Below are 5,473 nucleotides of genomic sequence, written 5' to 3'. Positions count from 1 at the left end.
TCACTTTTTCCTTTTTGGGGAGGTAGGGAAGAATCTATCCCTCTTCGCCCTTGTTTTTTTTTTTTTTTTTTTTTTTTTTTTTTCTTTCCCCTAAGGAAGGTAATGGGACAGCCCCATTAGTCTCTCTTCCCCACCTCCCAAACCCTGCACCCTTCCCCCCCCAGTCCTCCTTCCGTGTCCTTCAACTGCACCAACCAACGCCAATGTTTATGCTTTACCAACCATAGAAACTCTCACTGCTTCCAGTCCCTCCAGATCCTTCTCTTCCCCATGTCCAGGACTTCAGTGGGCCAAAGCCAAAAGGGGAAGCTGTGGGGTGGAGGACACGGGTTGTCCTCGAGATCCCTTTCCTGGGGAAAATGTCACAGGCTATGGGGTGACCATGGGTGCTGCAGAGGGATGAGGACTCAAGAGAGACCTTTTTGGGAGAGGGGAGGGGTCATGGCAGTGGACAGCAGAATGGGGGAGATGGCATGGGGACAGCCCAACACCCCCCTAACAGCCCGCTCACATCCCGTAGATTTTATATTCTCCCTTTCATTCAGGGGAGCATTCAGCCCCGGTTCTCATGGGGTAAGGAGCCAGAGCACAGCTAGAAGCTCGCTTGGGAAGGCGCTGGAAGCCACAAGAAGGGGGGTTTGGCTTGCTGCGAGATGCCTTGGCACAGCAGCGGGTGGCCGGGTGCCGCGGGTCAGCACTGATGTGCCTTGGCAGGGCGGCTGGCAGATCGGGACGGGATGCAGCAGGAGATGCTGCAGGTTGAGCCGCTTCAGAAAAGCCATGCAGGGAGCAAAGTGGGGGGGAAGGACCCCACTGCCGGCCAGCCTCACTGCCACTCCATGTCCCTGCCCACCACTTTCTGGGGCAGAAGAAGGATCTGAAAGCGAATTGGTCCCTGTCAGACTTCGTATCCCCTCCCCCAGCTCCCCAAGGCACCCGTGTGCCCAGCCATGCGTATGGGTTTGTTGCTCCCTTCTTTCTGGAAGCCAGAGCAGCTATAGTTTGCATTGCCCGTGAGGGAAAGCACAGTGAGGGCTCCTGCTGGAAGCTGGGAATGAGCCTGCTGCTCGCTGGACTACAGCAACACAGGGTCAGACACCTGAGGCTTGATTACTGGTAGCCACCAGGACCCTTCCCTGCTGAAGCTTCTGCTCCTGCCATCCCTTGGGAGGAAAAAGCAGTGCCCTGAAGGGGATGGTGGCCATCTCAGTGTGCTATTAGTGCTGGTGGGGCACCCTGCCTGCCCTTGAGTGCTGGCATGTGAAGCATTAAACATATATCAAGCCATGCTACAACTGTGCTGGCACCCCCAGTATGAGAGAGACATTGATAAAATGGAGCAAGTGCAGTGGCAGCTACTGATAGTGACACAGACAGTGTCCTGAGGAGAGGCTGAAGATGCATCAGCCTGGAGAAGAGAGCGCAGAGCGGGACCTAACTGACCTCTTTATTTCTCTAAAGGAAAGATGGAGCCTGTCTCCCTTCAGAGGTGCACAGAGACAGGATGAGAAGCTGTGGGCACAGACTGGAATGGGGAAATTTCTGTTAGATACTGGAAAAAGAGCTACACTGTGAGAGTGGTAAAACTCTGGCACTGGGACCTGGCAGGGCGAGGAATCACCATCCTTGATGAGGTCCTGGTACAGCAGATCTACCAGCCCTGAGCGGGGCTGGGACAACAGACCTCCAGATGTCTGCAGTGACCAAAGCTGCTCTGGGATTCTGAAAGCCTTGTGCTGTAGCAGCCCACTCCAATCAGAGGTGAAGTGGTCACCAAGGGAAGGGGCACTGATGCCCAGGGTTTGTCAGTAATGCTTTCTTGTATCCTCCCTACAGGACACAAACTTCATGGCAATTCAGAAAGCCATTGTCTCCATTCCCATTTCAGAGGGGGAGATGTTCTTGCAATCCCAAGACTGCACAGGGAGATCACTCCATAGCTGCTGCCTTCTTCCTCTGGAATTAGCTCCAAGCAGAAGGAGAAGAGCTGGGTCCCTGTTACCCTGGGGCCTGGGTGAACATCCTCTGGGAGGTTTCTCCTAGAATACCCTGGGAGAAGATCACCTCTCCTGGGGCTCTGGAAAGGGAGGCTCGGTGAGTGGGGATGAGATGGTGGGCAGTGGTAAGATGTTTGGAGGAGAGATGATGCCACCCCTCTATCAGGCAGTGGGTTTCTGGAATGCTGCGCACAGCCTATGTCCCAAGTTTTGGCAGAAGATAAAACCAACCAACAAACAAAACCAGTGATGTAAGGAACAAGAACTTCCAGGGGGAAGCTGAAGTGAGGCTGCTTCATTTGTGCTCTGAATACAGATCCAGGGAGGTGTCACAAGGAGGAAATGCCAGGGATAGAAGGACAGCTGCAGGCACACAGACTGCTGTGGGGCAGACAGCTCTGTGTGTTGATGGGTGAGAGGGGGTCAGGCTGTCTGAACTGCTAATGCTGTCCTCAGATCCATGTAGAACAGATCTGTGTTCATCAGGCCCAGATTCCCCAGAGTATCTGGATGACATGGAGAGATTGTTTCTGGGGAGAGGGCTTCAGTGTGACTTCACATCCTCCAGCACAGGACAGCTGTCCCCACTCTGTGAGTGATGCTACAAGAAATTTGCCCTGCTCTTTCTTGTGGTCCTGCAGCCACAAGGATGCATGCTGCCAGCTCCCAAAGGACTATGGGTCATAACTCTAACATAACTCCAGCAGCTTCCCTTGTTGGAGCACCCTGATCCTGGGCCTAGAACCTGAAACCTCTCCTCTCCTTGTGGGAGTTGGGTTCAACATGTTGTTGCCCACTCCCCACTCACCTCCTTGCATCTACACCCGAGCAACAAACACGTGTCTGCATTTCACTTCAAAGCCCCCTGTCTCTGGGCTAAGTTGGCTGTTTCAGGAAGGAAAGGCAGAAAAAAAAAAAAGGCATTTTCTCCTCCATCCCCATTTCTTTTGTAGCCATCTGCTTCTGTGGAGCCACTGTGGACCTCTGGGGATTCATCTCTAGAGAGGAAATTTCAGTTTTTCCAGCTCTGTTCAGCCAGGGAATTTTTCCCAGTCCCCACTTCACTTTCTTTCATGTCCTCATTCTCAGGTCAGGGACCATCCCTACCTGCCCCCCACCCCCCCAGGACAACCCCCTGAGATGCCCCCAGCATCCCCATCTGCTCCCAGGAGCTCTACATATTCCTCTCCCCCCCCCCCCAGCCCTACTTCTTTCCTCTCTGTCGGGGAGATCAGTCGCCCAGGGTGCCGACACGCACGAGTCCGACCCCCCCGGGAGGCTGGGGGTGGTGTTCTGCCGCGGGAAGGCGAAGCTGCCATCAGCAGGAGCTTTGATCTGCAGACAATTACAGACGAGTGTAGGACCTCGCCTCACTCAGCCAATAAATAATGGAATTCGTGCGTTGACACAGACAGATTCCCCCAAACTGTCAGAGAAGGGAAGACAGAGAGTGAGAGGAGGGCATGTGGAGAAGCAGGGAGCGACGGTGGGGGAGTCTGGGAGGCAGTGCTGGTGCGGGGAGCAGCACGGGAGGAGAAGGGTGAGGAGGACATATTTGGGGAGGGGAAGGAAAACCGGGCAGGAGCTGTGGGCAGGGAGGGGGTGATGCACGCACAGCAGGCTGGAAGCAGAGGAAAAATCTGGAGGTAGAAAAGAAAGAGGAGGAACAAAGGCGTGGCCGTGTTGCTGGGTCCACGCTGCCCAGCGGATGGCAGCGCTGTGGGCAGGGACCGGTTCCTGCCCTGCAAGGAGCCCCAGGGCACTGACACACGTGGGGTTTGGCTGGACTCTGCTGCCAGCTGGAATCTGCCCTGGGAACACAGCTGCCCCAAAGCAGCCCTGTGGCCTGTGCTCCTCCACTCCTCCCCACCTTTTCCCCTCTCCAGCCTGGGGCTGTTTGCTCTCCAGCTGATGATGGTTTTTGCTTTGCTTGCAATGAAGAAACACCCCCTCGCGCTCACAAACCCATGGAGCCCTCCAGCCACACGCAGCTGCAGGAGTAGATTCTGGTGGCATGGGTGAGCCACAGGGGTTGCCTCCTTATCACAGAATGATTTGGTTTGGAAGGGACCTCGAAGGTCATTCATTTCCAACCCCTGCAATGGGCTGCGTGGCCCCCACAAGATCCAGCTGCCCATGACCCCATCCAGTCCAGCTTTGGGCACCTCCAGTGATGGGGTGCATAACAGCCTCCCACTTTTCTCTGAAGGAAGGAAGGGGGAAGGCAGCACATCGTGTGTGGTGCTCAGCCTCCACAGAGGGCTTCAATCCCCACCCCCTAATATGAGATCAGGGAGGAAGAGGGCTGGAAGAGGAGATGTGAGAATAAAATGGAGTTTTGTTTTCTCTGGGGTCTGCCGTGCCGCCTGAGTGCTTCTCCAAACACTGCCATCAATGTTTAATGGGATGGAGCAGCAATGGGCAGGCTGAGGCTGGCAGCATCCCCCTGCCTGCCTGGGCTGAGGTGCATGGTGGTCCAGTGGCTTCCTGCACATTATGAGCAACCACCCCAACCAAGGGCCTCACACCCTCCACTGAGGTGCTGAACCCAATAGAAATGCCCCTCCTTCCCCTGCCAGCTCCCAGCTGGGCTTTTTCTAACCCCTGGACAGGCTGTACAAAGCGTGCTGCAGGTGAGGTGACAGCAAAGTAGGAGGCAGAGGGCAGAGAGCAGCCAGGCACCATCTGTTGGTGGCAGGAAGAGGAAGGGAGAGCGGCCAAGCTGAGACCCATCTCCTCCTGGTGAAATCCCAACATCTGCAAGGGCAGATCCAACACCATCCAGCGTGAGGTGAGAGTGCTAGCAATGAGTCAAAGACAATGCTGCTGAAGTGCTGGGGGCAGAGCAATGGATTAAGACTCCACAGCAGCACCAGGCAGCAGTGGGAGCAAAGAGTTAACGCAAAGTGTGCAGGGAACGCTATCTGTCTCTTCTCTAAATATTATTTCCTCCCATGAAACCAGCTTTTCATCCTTGGCTAGAGGCAGCTCCCGCTGCTGGGAATCCGGCAGCAGCTTGTATCTGTGGCTGCACACACCACTGCTCCCAGCACGCGTGCAGGCAGAGCTGTACTCCCCCCGGGACAGGGACAGCAGCCCCAGCACAGGGACCAGCAGCTGCTCTCCCTCAGTGCCACAAGGGGGTTTGGTTCAAGGCTGCAAACGGCCCCAGGCTTGAGCTTAGGAAAAGGGCTTTAATCGAAGGACAGAATCTGTTTAAAAAAAAAAAGAAAGAAAGAAAGAAAGGGAAAAAAAAAAAAAGCCCTCTCCTACCATGCTGTACTGCAGAGGGATTTCCTCCCCCATCTCCCATGTGAGGCACAGAGTGACGGAGAGCTGCAGGCTCTGAAAGGCTCCATCAGACCTGGAAACAAGAGAAGGGCAAGGAGGAGCCCCTCACCCCAGTATGTGCTGTGTGCTCCATGGAGAAACCAAGGTCACAAACTGGGAAAGCCAAAGGGTGCAGAGCAGCCTCT

This window comes from Phasianus colchicus, chromosome 15 (genome assembly GCF_987193195.1).
Source record: "Phasianus colchicus chromosome 15, bPhaCol1.hap1.1, whole genome shotgun sequence".
Taxonomy (NCBI): Eukaryota; Metazoa; Chordata; class Aves; order Galliformes; family Phasianidae; genus Phasianus; species Phasianus colchicus.
The sequence above is the reverse complement of the archived record's forward strand: the minus strand, read 5'-3'. Positions refer to the sequence as shown.